Source organism: Lygodium microphyllum, chromosome 28, assembly GCF_053477565.2.
Source record: "Lygodium microphyllum isolate KBCC chromosome 28, Lygodium_microphyllum_v1.1.10, whole genome shotgun sequence".
Classification (NCBI taxonomy): domain Eukaryota; kingdom Viridiplantae; phylum Streptophyta; class Polypodiopsida; order Schizaeales; family Lygodiaceae; genus Lygodium; species Lygodium microphyllum.
This window is the reverse complement of record NC_141162.1, coordinates 26,656,878-26,683,914: the sequence shown is the minus strand read 5'-3', so window position 1 is coordinate 26,683,914 and position 27,037 is coordinate 26,656,878.

Sequence of the window (27,037 nt, the reverse complement as noted above, 5' to 3'; positions counted from 1 at the left end):
ACATGCCCCACTCTCTTGTGCCATATTTCCAAATCCCTAACAGTGCCAAAACCATGGGCAAACATAGCTGAATTCAGCTCTGGCAAAGAAGCATCAAGAGTAAACATTCTGCCATTCCTGTGACCACGAGCTATCAACTTGCAGCCATTGCCAAACTCTTCAATAAAGCAACCATGCTTATTGAATCTAACCTGCAAGTTCTGCTCCGTCATCTGACCAACAGATAACAAGTTCTTCGTAATTGAAGGGACATGCAATACATCACACAAATTTTTCTTTCTGCCATTATGGACCACAAGAGGCACTTTGCCTTTATGCTCAATGCTATGCTGCGTGTCATCACCTGTGCATACATAGCCATGCTTTTCAGCCACCATATCCGTGAACCAATCACCGTCAGGGGTCATGTGATTTGACGCCCCCGAGTCAATGTACCACACTGCATCATCAGATGATTTTTCAGCAGCCTTATCTTTGACATACTGCATGGCAAACAGTCTATCACCAGAGTCATTTCCTGACTGGACGTAGCATAATGTCCATGCTACTTGCCCTTCTGATTTCCCTGCTTCTTCCAGCAGTCCTTTGCAATATGCCCATACTTTCCGTAGTAGTGACAATCCTTATCTTTATTTGGATTGTCTGACTGACGCTGCTGCTGCCATGAGCCTCTGCCACGAGAGTTAGATCTCCCCCTGCCTCGAAAGTTTCCACCACCTCTTGCATTTGATGATTGCTGATTGCTATTACTATAGGATGCATTCTGCTGGCCTCCTCTGCCAGATCCATAGCCTCTACCACGGCTACCACAACCACGCTGATTCGAGTAAAAAACTGCATCCTTATTCTTTGAGCTGCTTGTCCCTGTAGCTAAGCCAAGCTTCACCTTTTCATGAATCAATAATGCAACCAGCTCATTAAAGTCAGGCATCTCAGCCCGCACAGATATACTGAAGTTTCAAAAGACTTGTACTCTGGACCCAAGCCATTTAAGGTCACTGCAACCATATCCTCATCTTCAACCTGTGAGCCAACAGATGCCAACCGATCTGCTATGGTCTTAACCTCTGTGACATAATCTTGTATGGACCTATTCTTCCTCTCCATGTTATTAAATTTCTACTTCAGTTGTATCTTTCTTGCACTTGTAGTTGTGCCATAGTATTTGACCAATATATTCCATGCATCTGCTGGGGATTTACAGTTCATGATCTGCATCACCATAGCATCCGAGATACATAATGACAACCAATGTAAAACCATGCAAGCTCTTTCCGTCCAAGCTTGATGCGCTCGTCTTTGATCAGCTGTAGGATTCCTATCTAGAACTTCAGGTTCAGCCTCAACACCTGTCACTAAGTCCCAATATCCTTTGCCTATCAGAAAGTTCTCCATGCGGAACTTCCATATTGCATAATTGTTGCTATCAAGCTTTTCTCCCACAATCTGGGTTACATTATGAGTTCTATTAGCATTTGCCATGTTGTAGACCTTGCCTGACTACTTGCAAACCAAGATCTTCTTAACAGTTCAACTTCAGCCCCCCGGAACTGTTTATGACAGTTTTTTGCAATTAATTGCAGTAAAAAACTAGGGTATTTCAGCCCACTGACAGTCCAAAACAGCCCACACCAAGTGGCTTAACCTGTGAGTAAAGCAGTCAGTGCAAATACTATGTATTCACTTCGGTTTGAACTCCTGCAACCTCACTGCCAAGGTACATATATGCAGTCTGAAAACTGTAATTCTGTGAGTGACCAGGAGTGATTTCAAGCCCAAAACTGAGTGATATACATGTCATACATGTCCGAAACCTTCATAGACATCTGCTAGTACATGTAGCAATCCGAGCATAACCAATGGGGCACAAATCAGTGCATAGATAGCAGGTATAAGTATCGAGCCTTCTGCTTACAAATTGCAATTAGCAACTTCTCAGTAAACCAAAGTCAATCCAGCTCCAAAACAGCCTCAAATCATGTCAGACATTCACTTTGAAGTGTTAGGTTCAATACATGAGCATTCGGGTAACTATAGGCATCCTGTCTTCATGAATCCAATTCATAGATTGCATTTACTGCTTGCAACCACTGAGACAATGTCTTTGCAGTAATCACCAGCCTTAGACTTCAACTTCCATGATCCTTTGATGCTCAACCCAATCCATAAACCTCTAGCATATATATCCCATGTCATACATATGATAAATCCCAGCCAAGTGTCAAGTAATGCTTCAATGAAAGCTAATGCTTGCTGCCCACTGTTTTGAGACAGGTTTCCAACCTGTTTACACTTCCAGATCTGAGTATTTTCTTCAAGGGAGTTCTGCTCAAAGGCATGAGAAATGATACATATGTCTTCCAGAGTGCTCCTAGGATCCAACGAGGTCCATAAAGCATGTCAGAGAGCTTCAAGGCTCTTCCAAAGTGTTGCATATGCTGTATATACTCTGTATACAGCAATTCAACCTTCTGTCCCAGGTCTGTGTACCCAATGTATGCTCACAAGCATTTGATGACTTCTTATATAGTGCTCATGTCAATTTTGCTGCAGTAGGAGTCATGCCTTCATCAGGCGCAAACACGCAGGTCTGTCAGGAGTGTACAACAGCACCATTTGATGATAATGACCATGATAGGGCCCACACTAATACTCAATCAAGCCTTGAAAGACTCCTTAGCAAGCTACAACTCCTCCTTCAAGCAATAGGAATCCAATGCTCAACAATGCATACCTCTGTGTGACCATTGATGGAAATGATAGTTAGTCCTCTTCTTTTTTCAACCCTTCAAGTCAGTCTTCAAGTCTTCTTCTTCAGTGCATTCCACTAGTGAGCCCATTCATGGCTCTGATACCATGTTAGATTTCATGGATGCAGGAAGGAGAGCAACACGGAGTGAAGCAACATGCTTCCTCTCTCTATTCTTCTTATTTTCATTCAACACACACATAGTGCATATACAACCTAAGGTTATAAAGACCATTCACACTAGAAGTAGAACCGACTTATTTAATGTACCTAACTGATCTAGCCAGACTAGCTGTGTCCAGCTCATGTCGGTCAAACACACATGAACGAGCTTGATATTTTAACATTTTTCTATGTTTGTACTATGCAACTTTATAGATGGGATCCCATCATTTGTTTGTCCCTACTATGCTCTTTGTATAGGTCATCCACATGGATAGCCTCATCGAGGACATCGTTGATGATTGAGAAATTTAGTTTAGAGTTTTCATCTTAAGTCAAATCTTTTCATCACGGATGCCTTTAATGAAGGCTTTTGTGATTGCCTTGGGTGTGGATCTCTCTACTAGGGGTATATGTTTGAATAGGATCTTGACCTTGAGCAATAATCTCTCCTGCTCTCCTCCCTTGCTATTCTATGTTCATTAGTTGGACAATGAGGTTGTCACCATAACCAACTTTAGTGAAACTCTTGATAAAAACAAGGCATTTAGCAATATGAAGGAGGCCTTCTCAGTGGTGTCAAGACCCGTGAACCACATACACCCTTTTTTCACCCAGGAAAAGTCCAAATGCTTGAGCCTCGGCATCACTCTCCAAGGTTATTTACCTTGTAGACATGCTCAAATTGCTTTATGAAACTATAAGGGTGATCACTATCTTGGTATTTTCCTAATTCTTTTGCCACTAAAGGGATTTTAGCTTGGTCTCTATGGGTTGGCATGCTTCCTATTCTAGTCAAGATGGTTTGTGTGATATGGATTCCAACTTGGAGCATTTTTGATGGCTCAAATAGTCTTGATTGGAGCAAATCAAAGAGAGATTCTTGTGATGAGCCAATTGCTCCTATGTTGAATAGCATCCTACAAATGCTATCCACTTTTGCTTGCATAGTGGGAAGCTACAACTTGCTATCATTGTTTAGATCAACCAAATGGTTGAGGGAAAGTATACCTTGTCCCCTCATTTCTATGAGTTTTCGTTGTAATGCTTTGGGAGTCATGCTTGAAACATCAAAGCTTGTAGCTTGCTCTAGCTATTGATTGTGGCTTGGAAGTCACCAAAACTTCCTGCCGAGTTATCCATAGTGCTTGTGGTGGTCCCATGGTCTCCAAACTGACTAGGTTGATGATGTGATTAATGAGGTTGTGCACATGCATGTTTTCTAGGTCGAGACTATGACTAGGGCTTGGAACCCTATTGATAGGTAGAGTATGAAGCTCACAATTTCTTCTTAAGCACATGTACCCATTTTGTAGATCCTAGTTTGTGGGTTAAGATAGCGCCAATATGTTTTATTACTTTGTTTGGTGGTTTTTGTGGGTTTTTATGATCTTTTAGTTTAAGTAGTTTAGAAGGATATTCAAACAGAGCTTTATTTAGAACCTTGATATGCAACATGCAAGTGCACTAGTGGGTGACATACAAAATGTGAGTGCATGTGAATGAGTCCTAAGTGCAAGGAGACATGTAAGTACATAGTGTGCACTAGTGAAGTGCATGTGCATCTATGTGCTTGTGTGCACTCGAATGCACACACATATTTTTAGTGTGTGTATAAATGAGAGAGTAGGCACTAAGATTATGTAAATGTAATGGTGTGTGTAACTATAGCATGGGGGTGTACGTTGCAAGGGTGTCGAGTATGCACAATGCATCATGCAGTGCTTTCTAATTGTAATGCGCAAGAATGCATGTGAGGCTAACTTGCAGTCATGTGAGTGTGGGCATAAGTATGTGTGAGTGTAGTGTATGATGTGGTTATGTACAGGGCTATCATGTGCCTATGTAATGGTTCACATGCATGAGTGCGCCTAAGTCTATGTATGTATGTATGTGTACTACACGTGTCTTCGTGCACCTTTGGGGTCTATGTGCACGTGTGCAATGTCCTAAAAGTGCAAGTACCTAAGTGCAATGGCCTATGTATTTGTGCAATTCTGTGTGCAAGTGCACGTGTGTACGTGCACATATGCGTGTGAGGGGAGCTATGTATGAATGGCTATGAGTAGATGACCAAGTGTAGGGATCCTAAAGTTTGTGTACGTGTATGTAAGGGTCTTGTATATTTTCACAAGGGTTATCTGCATGTGTGATGGCCTATGGATGCATGTGTGTGCATGGGTTTATGTGCATGTGTGTATGTCTAAGTGTAGAGAGCTATATGCACATATGTGGGGGTGTGTGTGCAAGGTCTTACATGCACGTGTACAAGTTGCATGAACCTATGTGCACATGTATGTGTGCATGTGTGGGGACTATGTGTGGGGGGTTGTGTGTGTGTGTGTGTGTGTGTGTGTGTGTGTGTGTGTAAGTGCATGTGTGCACTTGCCTATGTGCAATGACTATGTTCACATGCGTGGAACTATGTGCAAGGGTCCAAGTGTGAGATGTTGTGTGCACATGCACGTGTGCACTTGCTTATGTGCACGTGTGTGTACGTGTGCACGTGTGCACATATGAGGATGCATGTGCAAGTGCATGTGTGCACTTGCCTATGTGCAATGCCTTTGCGCATGTGTTTATGTGCACGTGCGTGGGACTATGTGCAAAGGTCCTAGTGTGAGAGGTTGTGTGTAGGTGCATGTGTACAGGTATAAGGATGTGTGTGCAAGTGCACGAGTGCACTTGCCTATGTGCAATGTATGTGTATACATGTCTATATGCATGTGGGTGGGACTTTGTGCAAGGGTCCTAGTGTGAGAGGTTGTGTGTGCATGCATGTGTGCACGTATGAGGGTGTCTATGCAAGTGAAAATGTGTTGTCTAAGTGTAATGACCTATGTGCATGTCTCTATATGCGTGTGTGTGGATGCAAGTGTCCTAGTATGAGAGGTTTTATGCACATGTACGTGTGCAGGATCATGGTGCAAGTGTTGAGGAGTTATGTGCACGTGTACATGCACATGGTTGTGTGCAAGGTCCTCTAGTGATAGACCAAAATATTTTTAAAAATGACTTACAAATTATATAGTCTCCACCTCTTGGCAGCACTAATGAGCCCACCACCTTCCTAGACTCCCCTGTCTTCCACTACATGCAGGATTATAGAGAGATAGGTTGGTTGTGGACTCTCCCACACACACTCTCTCTCTCTTCAATGCATGTCTCTTCCATATGCATTCAGATCTACCCATTCCATGCCACCCAATGATAACAAATAGAAAAGAGGGAGGTGGAGGGATTTGACTACCAAGAATTTATAAATTGTGTACATGTATTCTCATGCAGCTTGTGTGGCGGCTCTCTTGCTCAAGAATCCTTCTTCTTGAATCCTTCTTTGTGAATCTTAGGACATGTTCATTGGTTGTGGATGACATCAAGGGTGGAGTGGACAGAGTCACAAATGAATTGGATCTTGGATTTGGCTTTGTGCTAAAGCCATTGGGGCATATGTGTGTCACGACAAAAGAGCGTCTGGATAGAGTGGTGAAGGGAAAGATCATGATGGGGGAGAAGGGAGATGGAGATTTTTTTTCTTTTTGGTGGAGATGGTGATGGGGGGTTTTGGAGAGATGGAGATGGTGGCGGGGGGTCAGAAGGGAGGGAGGGAATTGGTGTAGGTTAGGGAATAGGAAAATGACAGAGAAGATGAGGGTGAGAGAGTAGTGGAGGGGCAAGGAGAAGATGAAGGAGGAGGGTGAGGATAAAGAGGATGAGAAGGAGCGAGAGAGTGAAGAGGATGAAGGAGGAGAGAAGGTGTAAAGAGTATGAAGAGGAGGGAGGAGGTGGAGAAGACAAAGGAGGGAGGGGGTGAAGACTATGGTGGAGAGAAGATAGCAAGGAGGAAACTAAGTGGTGTAGTAGCGACTCGAATGGGGCACTAGACAATGAGACAACAACTTCAACAAGGTAGTGACAACGATGGTGAATGGTGACAATGACACTTGCATAATGGACAACAAATATAATTGGGGAGACAATGGTGAGGAGTCCAACAAGGACAGTCTAGTGGGTGGTGGCAAAGTCACACAAAGCAAAACAAGAAAGTGAGAACAAGAAATGATCACACACATGAATAGCCTTTTCCATTCTCTTTCATCCTTTTTATACAAATTTTTAGGGTTAGGGTTTTCCCATCCCCCTTGGGCATCTAGTCCACTTTTTAGGCCAAAGACGGGTCTTCCCTCTAAGCATGCACTTGATTCCATGTTCATATGGTAAGTACTAGTGGATTTAATCACAATTTGCATGGGAGGGAGCCCTCAACCCTTGTTTACAATAGTCAATTTCTTTTCTAAGGCCTAGTGATTTCCAAAATTTTGTGTGGTTCTCATGTTCTTCTTTCTCTTCAAGTTTTTGTCTCTTCAATTGATTAAAAGCAGACCCATGTAGGCCACTCTCAACTTCTCATAAGACTAGTGTGCTTTCCTTAGCTCCACTTGGATGGTTAAAGTATCTCATTTTGGATTGCTTGGCCCATCGCCAATGGTTTTGGAAGCTCATTTTGGAAAACTCATCCATTACCTTCTCCTTCCCTTTGTTGGAGGTTTCTCCTTGTTTTGGCTTGGGTTTGTTTCAGCCCATTGTTTTAAGAAATCCTTTTGTTTTATTATGTCTTTCTTGAAGGACATTTGTATTCTATGGCCTAAAACTCCCTATTGGATTCTTCTAATGTAGCTCAAAATTTAGCCTCTTTAATTGTTCTTTTAGAGGAGGTATTCTTCTTACTTTTGTTCTTCTTCTCCTAGTCCCTTTTTTTGTCATAATCAAGTTGAGTGGCTTCCCTCTTTGCCTCTTCTCAATTGCTCTCTTCTTCTTGCTTTTCCCCTCTTCTCCTTCTTCCTTTGAAAAACTAGAGTCTAAATCCTTTGGAAGTGAGTCTTTCTAGATGAAGATGGCTCCCTAGGGTGCGGTTAGTGGCTTGCTTTGGCATTTCCACTTGTAAGCTTTTCATATGGATCCTTATAGATACCCTTTAACATCTCACTAGTTCATTTGCCATCTCTATCCATAGATTGTTTAGAGTTTGTTTCACAATCCCACTAACAAGTCTAGAAGTTTGAGGTGAACTTTGAGTCTCAATTGTTGACTATACATTCTAGCAAACCATGGAGTCTAAATATTTCCTTGATGAAGACTCAGACAATATCAAACAATTTGTAGGTGGATTTGATCAGAAAAGTGCACAATCTTGATCAATCTATTCACTACTACCATGATAGAGTCAAACCCACTGGTAATAGTAGGTAATCCAACTACAACGCCTATGCTTATTGACTCCCATTTCATTTGTGGAATGTCCAAGAGTTGTAATTTCCTAGTCATATTGATTCTTTCTACCTTAACCCTTTGATAAGTTAGGCATTGGGTTATATATCATAGTACATCCCTTTTCAGTCTTGGCCAATGCTAGCTTTTGTAAACTGGATTAAGAGATTTGGTATATCCATGATGTTGGGCAAATGGATTGTCATAAGCCTCCCACAAGATCTCAACCTTAACTGGTCCCACCCATCTTTTCACTCGACCTTTGCTCAAGTTTGTGGGATAGATAGGTAAAGACTATTGTACCAAGGTAGGTCTTGAGAGGTTGGGCAAGAGGGAGAGGAATAGGGGGAGAGGGAGTGAGATCATAGGTGCACAAATTGGTAAATCAAACATGGCAACTTCCTTTGGTGAAAAGCTCTTGGATTGGAGATCGATGCATGTGGGAGCTCTTGCTTGACTGCCAAGACCCACGGACCACTTATTGTTTCAAGCATTCCAAGCGAGCTCTAATGGCTACCTCTCACTTAGCCAACACACCTCCAAACCTATGAATGTAGTGAGCTTACCTCGATGCCGAAATGAGTTGCCTCATCCTTCACACACATCGATAGCTCCACGATCCTAGATGCTAGCTCAAGCATCCTCAAGCCTCCTCCTTCAATCTCCATCCACCATAACCGTGTGCGAGCGAGAAAAGAGAAGAGAAGAGAATAAGAGAAGGGGGAATGGTGAAGAGCTTCACCCTCGTGATCTCTCACTCCCACGTGCTCACTCCCTCACCCTCTCAATCTTCCTCTCTCTATATCACATACTCACGCACACACAAGAGAAGAGAAGAAGACAAGGAGAGAGGTCTCTTGTTAGCCGCACACCAAAGAATGAGCTTCCATTCAATTTTTGAACTTTATATACAACCCCTAAAATCCCATGGGCACCCATCCCTTTTTACATGATTGGCCTTCGTGGCAAGGTCCTTTTTCCTATTTCCCTTTTCTTGCCTCATGCCTGAGCCTACACCATCTATTCTGTTACAAATGGCATAGGAGGGAGCCTAGAGCTCTTTTACAAGAGCTTTTAGAGTATTTTGAGGCACCTTCTATTTAAAATTGCACTTTTGCCTCAGCTTAGCTTTTAGGGGCCGCCTCTGTGCCTTTGCTCTTTTTCTGTTCTTTTTCCACTTTTAGCTCATATTTCTACCATTCAAACTAAGGTTAACATTACCCCCTTTGAGATGGGTGCTAGTCCCATGGCACTTCGAGGTCTTTGTTGTGGAAGGGTGGGGTCTGGGCTAGTGACTAGTAGGGGGGTGATAGGGCTGCATGTGGACTCATTTGATTGGGAAGCTTTGGTAATGATTTGGATGGAGAACCCAAGGTGTGTCAAGTGGATGATGGGGCCCTCCGAAGTTGGTGGTTTGCAGCATCTTGTTGTAACTGGAAGGAGAAAGTGCTCGACCTAAGGGGAGTATCTACCTCGTCATGCGGTGCTCTGTGCTCGTGCTGGTGGAACAGGGAGTTGGGTCTAACCCTAGGTAAGCTTGGGTGACGTCCTACACTTGAGGACCCTATTCATGCAAAGAGAGATGCAATGTGTGTAGCTTAGGTTGACAAGTCTAAACATAGGCGAGTGTTATCTCCTTAGGTATGCCTTCCCTTGGGGTGCCCTAAGTGTGAAGTGGGGAAGCAAAAAGGGTTAGGGGGTTAGGAACGGAGCGAGCCGACCGAGGCCACTGGACATGCCTAACTTGAGGATCCCTAGGTGTAGTGACTGTGAGCTATGTGCCACAAGATTCGTGCAGTAGCTAATTACTAGTTCTCGTCATCAGAAGGTGGTGGTGAGGGGGATTTAATGGAGTGACTCAAAAATTTCTAGCTCTGCATGAAACTCTTAAGGTTCAAACGGACCTGGAGAGAGGTGGTGGAGAGGAATGGGTGGTTATAGTGGGTGAATTGGCTGTCACTCATATCCTCAAGAATAGTGAGGCAAAAGGAAGGTAGAAGGATGGTTTGCATCATTAGGCAGGTCATCGCGTAGCTATCAATGGCGTTAGGGTCAAAAAAGAGTGGGAGGGAGACCACATTTTGCCAAGGTGGGGTCCTACCTAAGTAAGATTTTTAATAGCCTAAGATAGTTGCATGTGGTAATGAAGGCGGGATCGGGGCAGGAGGAGAAGTCAGCAATAAAGAGCGTCATGGTGGCATCTAGGCTGTCGGAGGTGAAAGTGAGGGCTTGGGCTAAGGTGGTAGTACAGGAGTTATATATGACGGGGAAGTTGTAATGGCCATGGGTGTTTGCATAAAGTCTACTTCTACCCTAACGAGCATACGCCATGAAGGTGGGTTTTTTTCTCTCAGAAGGGAGGGTATTACAAAAAGGCATCCATAAGAATACATTGTCATCGCAGATGCGTCTCCGCCACAGTGGCTGGCACTTGTATCCGGGCACAGATCAAGGCACTTCAAAAACCTTATTTTGCCAGTACTATGCATCCTCGGTGCCCCAGAGGGTGGAATTCTTCTCTCTTTCTTCTAGCCATTGTTGGCTTAGCCGGCTTTCGACGCCGATCACCTTGTCCACTATTTTAGGGGGACAGGACTTTGTGCAGGGCATTGGGGATGAGGAAGTTGAAGTTAAAAGGCTATTTCTCTTTTTCTTGTCTCTCCCAGACTACGAGCTCCGCATGGAAATTGGCCGGCAGGTCATTTGGGCATGGTGGAAGGGGTACACATGGCTGTGCTATAGGGTTAGCCCTCAATCTTTGTCTGGCTTCTTCCACCATTTTCCTTCTCTTCTCCCTCAAGGTGGTTGAAGTTTGACAGAACTAGAGAGTTTGGTAGGAGATAGTTGTGGGCTTGGTTGTTCCTGAGATTGCGGGTGGCTAGGTCCCTTGCCCAGCGGGCTGGGACAACTGGACTATGAATGGGGCACCACTACTTGCAGATGCGGCCTCTTGAGTCTTGGTTGAGTTGCATGGGACTAGTTTCGGAGTAGCAGGTTGAGATTTGGGCCAGTGAACCTGGTCGGTCTTCATGGGCATAATCAGTTGTGAGTCAATGGGCTTGGTGTCTCGAGGCTTCTGTGGCATTAGGCCTTGACACGTTGTATGGTTGGGTATGGTTACGTGTGAGGTTGGCATTTGATTAGTGCTCTTGGCTGTTTTAGACTTAGGGAACCATATCTAGGCATTACCCTCATAATAACCTTGCACTTGCAATAGGGTCTTAGGAACCCATCGCGGCTTGACCACACATCGCTGTCTGAAGCTTTGTTTTGGCCTCCTAGGTTTTGAGGTTGTGTTGCTAGCCTTGCGAAGGCATGGCCAATTGCTTTTTGACGGCAGGCTTTGACGTTAGGTACCCACCTTAACTGGGGTTCATGGGCATTGATCTTGGCTTTAGCAGGTTGCTGGCATAAAGGCTTGGGAGGGTGTAACAAATCACAACCCTCCTCCTTGGACTTGGTTGAATGTGTGTCTACTGGTGACATTGCGGGTCTAGTGGGAGTCGCATAGCCCTTGCTGAAAGCGACCACTATGCGGACATTGCTAATGGCTAAGTGGATACAATGCGACTCATAATCGCATTGCAGTGAGCTTGCTTTTTAAAGGTTCGACCCAGTAGCGATTTGGTGCCTACATTTTCAGCGTTCGGCAACACAAAATGTCATTGGTATGCTCTCAGACTCGATAGAAACTGCGGCCCTGCATTTACCTAGGAGTGCATATGATCAACCCCCATATGGGCTCAGTTTGGTGGTAGTGGATTGTAGTTGTGGTTTGCCAATATGGGTCCAATGATCGTGGATTAAGACATTGAAGTCTGCTCCCTCATTGATCAAGGCGTTGAGAGTGCATGTTTGCTCGGCAGTGAACATGATGCGGAGGTAGGCAGGTTCTACGGTTTCCTCATCTTCATCGTCAATCTTCGTGATTGTGGCTACCCAACGGTTCTAACATTGGTAATTTGTGCAAAGGATGTGTGGGAGGATAATACTTCTTGATCTTGATGCGACTGCCATTGAAGAAGCCTACGCCCTCGCCTTCCAAAGTCTCGAGCTCGACATTATTGGTTTGGCTGATGGCATGAACCTTGAAGGGCCTTAGATCTTTAAACTTCGTTTTCTATTTATGCCCCTTAACGGAGTACAAGAGCACTAAGTCGCCTTGTTCAAAGTCGCGCTCCGCTCCTTGACATGCTTATCAAACCAGCTTTTGCGTCATGCTTTCTCGCATATGAGTGCATGGGTAGCTAGAAGGCGAGTTTTCGAGAGGCGTTCGAGTTCTATTAGACATTTCGTCCATGCTTCCTTTCCTTCCCATCGTTCGTGAAGCACGATCCTCAGGCTTGGAACAAAGAACTCTACAGGTAGAATTGCTTCAGTTCCATAGGTCAACCTAAACGACGTCTAGCCTACAGTCATTTTGTAGGCTGTGCGGTAAGCCCACAAGACTGCCATCAGCTTGTTATCCCAGTCACTATGCGAAGTAGAGACTACCTTGGTTAGGACGTTTACTAGAATTTTATTGGTGGATTCCACCTGGCCATTTGCCTAAGGGTAGTATGGTGAGGATTTTCGATGGATAATTAGAAAGGTGGATAGAAGATGTGTGATCACTTCATTAATGAAGTGTGCGCCCTGGTCGCTAACCAGTTTGATGGGGTAGCTGAATCGTGAGATCACCTGCTCCCATAGGAACTTGGTAGTCGTTCTCGCATCATTCTTTCTCGTAGCCCTTGCTTCTGCCCATTTCGTTAGATAGTCAGTGGCTACAATGATATACTTGGCTTGAGAGTATTGTGCCGTAGGACTAATAGGTTCTACAAAGTCAATTCACCACTTCTCAAAGTGTTGTTATACAATTATCGGGGTTAGCTCCATTTGATCCTTGCGAATTGGGACCTTTGTCCATTGACACTCGTCACAGTGCTTAACAAACCATGTTGCATCTCGAAAAAGCATGGGCCACCATAGTTGAGATTGCAGCACCTTGCAGACTATTGTTTCTCCGCTAAAGTGTCCTCTATCAATTCCACTGTGTGCTTCTGAGAGCACCTCATGCATCTCGTACTCGCATATGCATCTACGCAACAATCCATCTTGCCCTAGCCTATATAGTTGACATGTTATCAACTGATAAGATTGGATCTTGAGGATGAGCCGTCTAAGTCAGGCTTTCGCTATTGGTCGTTCAAGTAGTCCATGCTCAAGCACTTGGACTATGTCGTCTGCCCAATATGGCATCAAGTCGGCTCAAAATAAATCTCTCTCACTAGTAGACAGGCTAAATAAGTGCGCGTTTGGCAAATCATCTATGATGCCTCGTCCAACAGCCTCTCCCGTGGGGATGCGTGACATGTGGTCGGCCATGTAGTGTTGTTTCTCTTTTTGTACAACCACAGAGAAGTCAAATTTTAAAAGTAAAAGGAGCCATCGAGCTATGTTGCCTGTAGCACAAGGTTTGTTTTCTAAATATAGCAAGGCTTGATGATCCACAAAGAAGGTGAAAGGAGTGGCTAACAAATAATGTCGAAATTTCTTCACAGCAAATACCATGGTTAGACCTTCTCTTTCTGTCGTCTAGTAGTTCATCTCGATCTCAGTGAGTTGTCTGCTAGCAAAGCTTTGGGTAGTCGAGATCATATTTGCCAGGTTGGCACAACACTACCTTTCCTGAGCATGTCTTTAAATACAGTGCATATAAGGCATTAAAAGGTGGCTGGAGCGTTAGTCAACTCGAAGGGCATGACTATGTAGGCAAAGACACCCCACTCAGTGGGGCGAATGTAGTCTTATGCCTATTGTCAGGATGCACCTGAACTTGATTGTATCCAGAGAAGCCGTCTAGAAAACTGTAGGCCTCTTTGCCCGTCACTCTCTCAAGCATGTGCTCGGTGTATGGCAATGGGTAGTTGTTCCTCTTAGTGGCAGCATTCACCTTCTTGTAATTGACGCACACCCTAATCTTTTCGTTTTTCTTCATTACGATGACTATGGGTGATACCCAATCCATGTGCTCAATTTCGTAGATAAATCCCGCTCTCATCAGCTTGTCAATCTCTTCCTTAACTGCATGCACATGTTTTGGATTCATTGGGTATGGTCACTGCTTGGTTAGCGTTGTGTCTGGCATCATGGGTATGTTATGAGTCACTACACTTGGATCTACCCCCTTGAGTTCTTCTAAGGACTAAGTGAACACGCCTATATACTCTTGTAAGAGGACAATGAGACTTGTCTCCTCTTCCTCCATTTGGTCATCGGCAATAAAGACAGGTCAAGGAGTCTCCCCTTCCTGGGCTAGGTTCACCTCCTTGACCTTGGCAGGTCCCTCAATGGGTTCACTCGTTTTGCCCTTGACATTTGGCAACTAGTAGGATCACTACCCTATCACCCTTCTTAAACTTTGTAAATCTCTTAGGGAGGTCGTGTGGTTTTCATTGTTCGTCCACTCTTGTGCCCTTAGACTGTTCTGCCCTTTCTTCTTTCAAGCGTCTGCGCCTCAGGTGGACGAGCAGGTCCCCCTTGGTACGTCTAGTCTTGGGATGCCTCGGTATTTCTGGGTCGCTCTCTCACTTTCGACTTGGAATCGAACTCCTCGTCTTCGCTGGACAAGGTAGTTTCCCATGGTGGTTGCAGCTCAGAGGGTGACTCTGTTCTAAGCACTAGCATGTTACTTGGTTGGGTTAGGCTTGCTTGCTCAAGATCTATGGCTCTTACATGTTCCAACCAAGAGCGGTCACAATCCACACACATGACCCTTTGCTCTATCTTGAAGGTGTTCTTTCTCTATGGCATGTAGTCTGCCCATCTATGTTCTATCACTCGTCCTTCGGTGTTGTATTCTACGGTATCTATCTTATCCTCACTCTCATCACTGAAGAACCGATAGTCGTATTCATCGTCGGCAGCATCTTCGTCTAACCGCTCATTGTCTTCTAGGTCTTGGTATGTCTTTTGTATTTGATCGGGGACGAGGGCCAATTGTACCTAAGGTTTAGGTCATGCACCCTGGTCCATTGCCACGTTGGTTCATTTAAGAGATCTTGGAGTGGCTTGAAGTTTGTTGTTGGATTGCTTGCTAGCTTGCCGGTCAAATACTCTAAAACCCCCTGGAGCTCCCTCCTGTTGCTTGGCACTTGGAGAGTGACAGGGTGGGGTCTTCTGCAAAGGTTTCCTGCCATCATGCAGATTGGTACTAAGGGTGTACCCTTGGGCTTGCTGATCATTTTAATGGCCTTTCCATACTCATTGTTCGAGAACGGCAGATCAATGGTAACAAGGACATGCATCCAATCTCGCTCGTCTTCAAGACATGGGATATACTTAGTTAGGGGCCCATAGGATTCCTTGATTTGGGTATCACCCTTGAGCATAGCGGAGATGGCGTCGAGGTCAACTGGTGCAGTTTTCCAGGAGTCCATTTCTATCCTTATGGCTTCTGTTCTATTGCCTAGGAAGATGAGACCATTCCCCCAATCTTCGATCACTCTAGCATTGTGCATCCAGGGTCGGCCCAATAGGATATCGTAGTCCACTCCCTTCATGACTATAAAGTCAATTGAGAATTGGACTCCGGCGATTTTCAGCGGCCAGTTTTTTAGCACCCCAAATGGCTTCACTTTCATTTCGTTAGTAATGTGACATTGAATCGAGACAGGTGGGTCGCCCCAAGTTTGGAGCACTGCATGGCTCAATACACTAACTCCCGCCCCTATGTCTATAATCCCTTTCCTTGTTGTGTCGCCTAGGGCTAAGACCAGTAAGACCATGTGCATCTCAGTGCCTTCCCAAAAAGCATTAACCTGCAAGGATCTAGGCATGGAGTGCAATGTCAAACTCGATATCTCCATCTCTGCATCATGTTCTTGTAGGTCTGTAGAGCAGCTTTCTCTTGCGACCCTTCAACCCACTACTTCAAGTCCCGCCATAGGATCGCAGATGTTGCCTAAGCGGATCTCCCAGGCTTAATGTCACTGGGGTGGTCACTAGAGTGGTAAGGAGGTTGTTGGCTGCTCATCTTTCTCGTGTTTTGGATTGTTCTGGCTAGTGGCCCTGGCTGGGTTGCTGGCCCATTTAGTTAAAGCTTTGCCTAAGTAGTACTACTTGTGGCACAGTCACATCTCTCGGTTTCGGTGGAGGGGGTGAGAGTGGCATGCTGATGTTGGAGAAATCCTCGAGTCTCGTTCTCCAAGATGGGCTCCGCATCTTTCAAGTGTTCGTGAGCCTCCTTTACCCACTCCTTCACCTTCTTGATGGCCTCTAGTTGGTGCTTTGGGTTAGGGTACTCCCCTACCTTAGCACTTCCCTTTTCAACAGTCTTTGGGGTTGATGTCTCTGCCTCAGTGTCAGTGACTTTCTTTCCAGCAGGCAACATTGTGGCACTCTTACTTTTGAGTGCAACTTTAGCTTCGGGTCTCTTCTTCCTTTTCCTGTGGCTCTTCTTCCCTATCGAGGCTGTGTCAAGATTGCTAGGTCCTGGTAGTGACATGCCAGCCTGCTTCATTTGTGCACGGGTCATGACATGCAATGGGATAGGTGTAGCCTCCCCGTCAAGATTCTCGACGCCGAACAGCCCCAATGGGATGGATGGCATGTTAGTTGAATTTGAGGATGGCTTTCGCTTTGGACAGTCAATGAAGAGATGAGTGATTCCACACTCAGGACACCTTAGGTCAGCCTTGTCTCTATTTTGTTGCTTCCTTTCAAGACAGCGTGATGAGATGTGTCCCGGGTGACTGCAAGTCCAACACATGATTGGATCTTGGGTTTGCCCTCCTAGGCCTCTACCTCGTCCCCTACCTAATGCCATCACCGGTACTGGTCGATAGTCCATAAGGACTGCATTGTCAAGATTGTGGGAGAGAAGGAAGGAGTCTCACTTGTAGCTTTCTTGCTTGCACAATGGGGGAATACACACAAGGGTGGAGGCTGAAAACAAATTTCCTCTTCTTAGTTGTGTAAGACAAAAGAACTCTTTTACAAAGAAATAGAAGAACCCTATATATGGGTCTCAAACCAAACTCAACTAACTAAGGTGGATACTAACTGAGCCACGAACTAGAGTAGATAAGGATAGCTGTCATGCAGCTATTATTCATGGGCGGTGTACCAACCGCATCTACAACTGACACGTCGGTGACATAAATGCACAACGGTCACCCTGGCATATCACGAGTGGAGCTCGATATCTCAACACTCCCCCTCGAGCTCAATCCCAATTCCTGCACACCAAGCAGGTCTCTGAACTTGCGCAGCTTCTCTGCGCCCAATGCCTTCGTAAATATGCCAGCTACATGATCCTCTGTGCTGACATAAACTAGATCAATAAGACCTAGTAAAACCCTCTCCCGCACATAGTGATAATGCACCTCAATGTGCTTTGTTCTAGCATGATAGACTGGGTTATTTGCCAAGTGTATACTACTCATGTTGTCACAATAAATGACAACTGGCCCATCTGTAGGCTCATGCATATCATAAAGTAGCTTATGCAACCAAGCTACCTCACATGCAGCCATTGCTGCACCCTTGTACTCAGCCTCTATGCTCGACAAGGCAACTGTAGGCTATTTCTTGCTGCTCCAAGTGACTGCAGCACTCCCAAAAGAGAACACATACCCACTGGTAGATCGTCTATCAGAAATACTACCAGCCCAATCAGCATTAGTGTATCCATGCAACTGTATCTGAACCCCAGTCTCATAAAGTAGTCCATACTGCAATGTGGACTTCACATACCTGAGTATGCGTCTAGCCGCATCCAAATGCGGTTTCCTTGGAGCTTGCATAAATTGACTTACCAGTCCAATAGCATAGCTCAAATCTGGCCTGGTAATAGTCATATAAATCAAGCTTCCTACTATGCGTCTGTACATAGTAGGGTTTTCCAGAAGCTCACCTGCATCTGCGCTCAGCTTCACATTCTGCTCCAAAGGAATTGAAATAGGCTTATAGCCAGTCATCCCATATTTGGACAGCATGTCCAATCCATACTGCCTCTGCAAGAGCTGTATCCCACTTGGTGATCTAATCACCTCAATGCCCAAGAAATAACGCAGCTCTCCCAAATCCTTCATCTCAAACTTTTGCTTCAATAGCATTTTCACATGAAGGATATCTTCACCACTGTCACCTGTCATAATCAAATCATCAACATAAATGACAAGTAGCATAATACCTTTCTTTGTTTTTCTCACATAAAGTGAGAAATCTGCCTTGGAAATCTGAAAGCCAATAGTGACAAGATACTGTCCTATCTTGTCAGACCATGCTCTAGGTGCTTGCTTCAAGCCATACAATGCTTTCTTCAACCTGCAAACAAACTCAGGATGAACAGCATGCACATAACCTGGTGGCTGCTCCATATATACCTCTTCTTGCAAATCACCATGCAAGAAGGCATTCTTTACATCCATCTGATGTAAAGACCATTCCTTTGATGCAGCCATAGCAATGACTGCTCTTATGGTTGCCATCCTTGCAACCGGACTGAATGTTTCTTCATAATCAATGCCATATGTTTGTGCATACCCCTTGACTACTAATCTTGCCTTGTATCTATTCACAGAACCATCTGCATTGTGCTTCACCTTATAAACCCACTTACAGCCAATTGCATTCTTACCTTTAGGCAAAGGTACCAATTCCCATGTAGCATTTGCTTCCAAGGCATCCATTTCTTCATCCATGGCTTTCTCCCATTTTTCTTTTCCCATGGCTTGCTCAAAAGAAGCGGGTTCTGGTTCCTGTATCACTTTGACCATATAGGCATAGTGAATGGCTGTAAATCCATCATATTTCATCCTATCCACAGGATATCTAGCTCTCGTAGACCTGTGCAAAGTAGGTTTACTCCCAGGTGCTCTCAAAATATCCCTGGTCTTCCTTACTCCAAGTGTAACAATAGAAGGAATACCCAACTCATCATCAATGCTCTGTTCTGAGCCACTTGATTCACCATCCACATAAGAGTGACCTACATTCACATCAAACATGGGCTGATCAACCTTCTCTTTTCCTTTTTGTGATACCTGCATACCACTATCTACATTGCTTTGAGAAGATTCTCCTGATCTCAATCTGCCTGTCCATGGCGAAGAATATGAACCACTGCTAGAGGACACTCCAGGTCCACTAATATTTTGTGACTGCTGCTGTGAATTCTGTGCAGCATTACCATTTTGTACATCTACATCATCAATCACATTTATTGGTTTATACCAGCTACTCATCTCATAAAAAACAACATCTCTGCTCACTGTAAACTTACGAGTAGAAGGGTTATAGCATCTATACCCTTTTTGCTGCAGAGAGTAACCAATAAAGATGGACTTCTCAGCTTTTGGATCCAACTTGGATCTCAACTCATCTGGCACATGAACATAGGCAATGCAACAAAAAATTTTCAAATGAGAAATATCCGGTTTCCTACCAGTATACCTCTCCTCTGGAGTCATCCCATGTATTGCTGTAGTAGGATTCCTGTTCATTATGTAGACTGTTGTACCAACTGCTTCAGCCCAGTAAAAATCTGGCAAGTCTTTTTCGTTGAGCATGGCACGAGATACCTCTCCAATATGCCTATTTTTCCTTTCTGCAATTCCATTTTATTGTGGGATATGACTGCATGAATATTGCTGCTTTATGCCATGCTCCTGCAGGAACCTTGCAAACTCATTTGAGAGGTGCTCTCCCCCTCCATCTGACCTTAGGCATTTTATTTACAGGCCTGTTTCTTTTTCAACCATAGCTTTAAGAGTTTTGAAATGCCCAAACACTTCACTTTTCTTTTTCATAAAATACACCCAAACTTTTCTGCTATAGTCATCAATAATGACAGCCTCCAAGAGATGCAGCTTTAGTAGTCCACGCATCAGAGTGGATTAATTCCAATGGCTTCTTACTCTCTTGAACATGTCTAGGAAATGGTTTCTTTGCCTGTTTTCCAAACTGACAGGCTTCACATACCTTATGCATTTCTGCAACCTTGAATTTTGGCAATCCTGCAACAATATTTTGGGCCTGCATTGATTTAAGTCGCTGTACATTAACATGACCAATGTGTTTATGCCAGATATCAATATCTACAACTACACCGGTCCCATGTGCAAACATTGCTGCACTCAATTCAGACATGGCTGCATCCAACGTAAACATTCTGCTATTCTTCTTTCCTTTTGCTATCAACCGACCTTTATTTTTCATATCCTCAACAAAGCATCCATGAGGATTAAATTTGACCTGCAAGCCCTGCTCAACCATTTGACCAACAGAAACCAGATTCTTGGTGATATTCGGGACATGAAATACATCAAACATGTATTTCTTTTTCCCATCCTGCATAGACAAAGGAATTTTTCCAATCTGCACAATAGGATGCGCAGTATCATCACTAGTCTCCACAAATCCTGGCTTTTCCATTTTCCTTGCATCCTCCATCCATTCTGCATGACCTGTCATGTGGTTTGATGCACCTGAGTCAACATACCACACATCGTTGCTATTTTCTGCACTTGTCACAGAATTGTTCATGTGCTGCACCATAAACAAATGCTCATTTTTGTCATCACCCTGTCTACTAGAAGATGCATAATTCCCTTGTTGCAATTTCCCATTCATGATGTCATTCTGCTTTTTATAGCAGTCTTTAGCCATATGACCCATTTTACCACAGTAGTAGCATTCAACATTGATGTTTGCATTTTGGCCTCTTTGCCATCCACCACGACCTCTTTGGCTCCCCCTACTCCTCCATAGGACTGGTTTTTTTGAGTTTGCTGCATATTCTGATTTCTACCACGGCCTCCAAATCGGCCTCCTCTACCTCTGCCTCTACCTCTTCCAGCATTTGAGTAGAAGACAGTTTTTTTTGAAGTTCCTCCTGAAGAAGATGCACCACCATTTCTCTGCTCCTTAGAAATTAGAAGAGCAATCATCTCCTCAAAATCAGGAAATCTTTCACAAACTGAAATGAATGTCCGAAACTGTGCATAATCCTTTCCTAGACCATTCAAGGTCACAGAAACTAAATCATCATCTTCCACTGGCGACCCAATGGAAGCAAGTGCATCTGCAATCTTCTTCACCTTCATGTGGTAGTCATTGATGCTCATACTTTCTCTTTGCACATTATGCAACTCTTGCTTGAGCTACATTTTCCTGGCTTGCGTATTTGTGCTATACATTTTTGACAAAGTATCCCATGCCTCCTTTGGCGTACTTGCATCCTGAATATGCACAATCATAGAGTCTGAAATACTAATAGACAGCTAGTACATAACTTTCCTGGCTCTCTCATGCCATGCTTTGAATGCCTGCATTTGCTGTTGATTGGGAACATCAGGAAGAACTGGTTCTTTTTCATTTCTTGCAACAAATTTCCAATATCCTTTACCCATAAGGAAATTCGTCATTCTAAACTTCCATGCTTGGAAGTTGTTCTTGTCAAGGTTTTCAGTTACAATCTGTGAAAGAGAATCAGACGCCATTACAGAATACTGCAAAAAATTCTGTCACTGCAGAGAACACAGCTTTAGCCTCACAAGGGCAAATCTGCAAAACTGACGAAAGTGGTATTTAACCACATAGTCACTTCCTAGTGACGATTTTGCATCAACAGGCAACAAGGATGATTTTGTAACTCCCAATGTCTCTGCGCACAGGCATACAATGTAATTTCTACAGTAACTTTTCACCGACTTGTAGAAAAGTGGTCGCACATCATAAAACTGGGCCTTTTCTTGAGTGCTTGCAGAAAACTTCCGCCTCCAAAACATGCCCCGAAATGGCCTCAAATAAAAAAAACAGGGTCACTGAGGGTTAAAGCCCTCTCCTGCAGCATATACTTCCCTCTTGCTTCACCGCGAAGGGCGTCTCAACCTGAGACAATGCACTCTTGCAATTTCCGGCTGTGCTACCTGCAAAGATCTGCTCCCAAAACAGAAAATGAAAGCAACACTGCTCCTATTACCAGAACACCACGAGCTTGGCTTGCTTTCTTGAGCTCCTTACTACGAACAAGGCTCTGATACCATATCAAGATTGTGGGAGAGAAGGAAGGAGTTTCACTTGTAGCTTTCTTGCTTGCACAATGGGGGAATACACACAAGGGTGGAGGTTGAAAACAGTTTTCCTCTTCTTAGTTGTGTAAGCCAAACGAACTCTTTTACAAAGAAATAGAAGAACCCTATATATGGGTCTCAAACCAAACTCAACTAACTAAGGTGGCATACTAACTGAGCCACGAACTAGAGTAGATAAGGATAGCTGTCATGTAGCTATTATTCATGGGCTGTGTACCAACCACTTCTACAACTGACACGTCGGTGACATAAATGCACAACGGTCACCCTGGCATATCACGAGTGGAGCTCGATATCTCAATATGCATTGCCCTCATCGTTGTGTGAGATGTAAGGATATACGTAAGGCTCTTCCTCATTTGGCTCTTCCATGTAGTGGATTGGAGCATCACTCGGTGGATGTGTCACATAGGGGCCAGGTGGTCTGGGTATTCTAATAGGATTTATATCCATTCTAGGAATAGTTGGCTTAACATCGTTTGGCATGGGAAGGAACAATAGCACTCCCCTTTTGAAGAATTGTTGTGGCATATTCGCTAGGTAAGGTTGACCGTACGGTTGTGAGTACATAAGTATTTTAGGCAATCTACAATGCACACTATCGTGACCAAACCTACTGCAATTAGCACAAGGTCGTGACCTGGGGTCTTGACACTCAGCTAGCAAGTGGTTCCTACCATAGTACACGTATTGGACATGTGGTCGCATTGGTCGTCTTAGCATTTCCTGCATCTTGGCTATTTCCATTTTCATGTCAGCTAATTTCTAGTTGGTGTCCGCAGCCTTTCCCTTATCTTGGGTACTTGTGCCTGAGTGCTCGCTGGATGCTAAAGCTCTCTCCAAACTTCTAGAGTTGGTGTTTGAGTTCCTAGAGCTCCTCTCCTTCAATTGGTCGTCTACTCGAATGGCCTCTTCAAACGCCCTTGCTAGCGCATCTTGCTGCAAGCTCGAGTTGCCTGCCAAGGCTTTATAAAGCTCCTCATTTTGTATTCCACTGATGAATATCATCGACACTATTCTTTCGGTTAGTCATTCACCCATCAAGATTCTCTTGAAGAGACTCCTTACATGGGTCACATAGTCATGGATGTCCTCTTTTTCCTTCCGCTTGATGTTCATAAGTCATAGTAGCAGGTTGTTCGAGTATCCGGGCTTGAAAAACCTCTTAATGAAGAGGTTTTTGAGTCCATTGAAGTTTGCTCACTCTGAGGCATCTAGACTTGTGTACCAAGTTTGACCCTTGTAGACTAAGCAAAGCCCGAATGCTTGAGAGCATTGAGTCAAGTCAGTGAGACCATTAGCCTCGCAGACCTGCTCGAACTGCTCTATAAAGCTGTACGGATCGTCTTGGGGCTAGTACTTATCGAGCTGCTTAGCAAGGACTGGTATCTTAGGCTCTCTTGGAGCCTTGGTTCACCCCTAACCTTGCTAGTAGTGACGTGGCTAATGCTGTAGTGCTCTGCTCTGCTGCTGTGTTGTCTAGCAATCACTTCATGAGAAGCTCACTTAGTGTCAAGTCTCCTTCTAGCACTCTCTCATGGTTAGTTCGATTCCTGCCTGCTAGGTTTAGCACTCGCTGTATCTCTCTCATCTTTGTGTTCTGCCTCAGGCTCCTAGTCTGCTGGTCTCAGTTGTATTCCACTATGCCTTGCAGTGCTTTGTGGGCTAGTTTCCTTTCCTCCTTTAGGTCAACTATGATGGCTTCTACCGTTCTACCACAGTGCTCATACCAAGCATGAGAATCGTAGCTACTCGCCAACTGTTGGATCACTTCTTGGAAAACCCCTAAGTCAAATTCCTCGTTCTGCTTACAAGTGTTCTCATGCTCCACCAAGCTATCGATAAGGTTAAGGAGGTCGGGTAGATCCACATCTCTATTGCTATTCGCTTAGTCCTATGCCGGGCTCCAATTGCCCATCTATGTCTTGGGATCTTCTCTTATTGGTGGATCCCTTCACATTCTTTTATCTGAATGAGTTTCTTAATTATTGCGCACAATCTTCAGGTTACCTCCACTTAGCGAGCACGTTCTTTTCCGTGCACTTGTGCGCTCAATCGGAATTTTGGCTATTCTTAGGTGTACTTCAAGTGCTGGAAGTCAAGGTGAGTGCGGAGAGCAAGTGTCTAAGAGGCATGCGCACTCTCGTCTCGTCTTAGGCTTGGTAGGCTTGTTCGATCACCTATCTTGGTAGGTTTTAGGGTTTCTTGATGTGCCATCTTACTCAGTTTAGGTTCGTTTGGGGTCTATGTCTCCACTAGTTGCCGTCAAGGCGTTGACTCTCTCGACAACCTACTCAAGCTGCTAAGCAGTCGTGTCTTGCAAAATTGCCTATTTCTTGCGCCAGAATCGAGTTATGGGCGTTGGGATGGCTCACAAAGGTTGGCACCGTTGAGATCTAGCTGGGTTTGGTGCAAACTTCTACCAAAATTTGCAAAAGTCTAACTCAGCCCAACTCGTCTGAATTGCAAGGGCTGAGGGAATAGGAACACCGACCGAACTTGCACTACCAAACTAGTTCTCATGACTCTTTTTTGCCACAATCATCAAAATTGTAGAAAAATTGACACTTTCTCAAAGATTTCTTAGCAAAATCATAGCAAACCATAAGTCATTCTTGGTCCAAAAAATCATGCTAAAAACATTCTTATACAACAAGATTATGCTCTCTAATCAATGACACTAACTGCATGCATTTAGCATTTCATTTTGAACCCACAATTTCCAATGTAATATCAGCCATTAAAAAGTGATTTTAAGCCCACTCTCTAATGTAACAAAGATCGGAAACAAGATTGGAATATGCATCCATATCTATGCTTTTTGGGCTACCCTCATATGACCACAACTAGCTACTTGTTGCTTGATGCTTTACCCATGTCAAGATTATGATTTTGCATCAAAACCATGATCAAAATCAAAAGATAATTGCAAAAAACCACAAATTTACTAGTTTCCAATCCCCTTGATACACACGGAACTTTATGAATGCTTGATGATGCCTAGAATGCAAGATTTATCAAAATTTTCAAGTAATAGTGTTTTTCTTTGTGATTTTTGAAATTTTTTTTCCATGAATAAAAAAACAATGAAAAAAGCCTAGACTAATTGATTTCATCCATGAGTCTACTCTAACCAAAGAAAATAAAGCAACAAAACCATGGATTGGTTCCCTTCCTATCTATTTTCCTAAGCTAAGACACATAAGATTTTTGCATCAAGCTTATCATAGTAGTGAGAAAGCCCATATTTCTTGAGCTCTCGGTGTATTCCACTTGTTGTCTATGGTCAGAGGCTCTATAAGAGAGATTTTGTTGAGTCTTAGCAATGCAACCAAAATGTAAGATCACTTCACCTACATGTTTGGATCTAGATAGAAGCACACATATCAATCATGTGCTCTATTAACTCAAGCTTCCTTGTAGCCTCTCACATCGCAAGATCTCTCACCATAGTTTCCACTCCCCATGAATCTCATAGGTTGAGACATATGATCTCCAAGGAGTGCAATAGAGATTTCAAATAGTAGATAGGATTTGAGAAAACTCTTCAATTTGTTGTAGTCCAAGATTGGCAATGATTTTTTTGCATCCTATAGTTTCCACTCCCCATGAATCTCATAGGTTGAGACATATGATCTCCAAGGAGTGTAATAGAGATTTCAAATAGTAGATAAGATATGAGAAAACTCTTCAGTTTGTTGTAGTCCTAGATTGGCAACGATTTTTTTGCATCCTACTAATTCCATGTGCTCGCTATCATCAAGCTGCGTTGTTAACCTCAGTTCGAGATGACAGAAATATTCATCAAGCTGCGTTGTTAACCTCAGTTCGAGATGACAGAAATATGAAGCAAAAAGCGAAAAAAGAACAAAAAAAGAGCAAAAGTGCAAAGACGACCCCTAAAAGCTAAGTGGAGACAAAAGCACAATTTTAAATAGAAGGTGCCTCAAAAAACTCTAAAAACTCTTGTAAAAGAGCGCCAAGCTCCCTCCTATGCCATTTGTAAAAGAATAGACGGGTGTAGGCTTAAGGCATGAGGCAAGAAAATGGAAATAGGAAAAAGGACCTTGCCACAAAGGCTAGTCATGTAAAAAGGGATGGGTGCCCATGGGATTTTAGGGCTTGTATATAAAGTAAGTTCAAAAATTGAATGGAAGCTCATTCTTTGGTGTGTGGCTAATAAGATATATCTCTCCTTATCTTCTTCTCTTCCCTTGTTTGTGTGTGTGTGTGTAATATAGAGAGAGGGAGATTGAGAGGGTGAGGGAGTGAGCACGTGGGAGTGAGAGATCAAGAGGGTGAAGCTCTTCACCATTCCCCCTTCTCTTATTCTCTTCTCTTCTCTTTTATCACTCGTGCACAGCTATGGTGGATGGAGCTTGAAGGAGCAGGCTTGAAGATGCTACTGGTGTGTGTGAAGGAGGAGGCAACTCATTTTGGCATCGAGGTAAGCTCACTACATTCATAGGTTTGGAGGCGTGTCGGCTAGGTGAGAGATAGCCTTAGAGCTCACTTGGAATGCTTGAAACAATAAGGGGTCCGTGGGTCTTGGCGGTCGAGCTAGAGCTCCCACATTTTGGTTCCGTTGCCGGGACCATCGGATTCAAGCTTGAGCACTTGTGTGCCTCATATCAAGCATCAAAGTAAGGGATTCATCCCCGAACTGGAGCTTGAGATAGGTAGGAAGTTAGGGTTTTGATCTTCAATACAAGTAAGTATTTTGGTTATTTTGATTGTTCAATGATTGGGAAAGAAGGGGAGATCATTTCAGTTATTT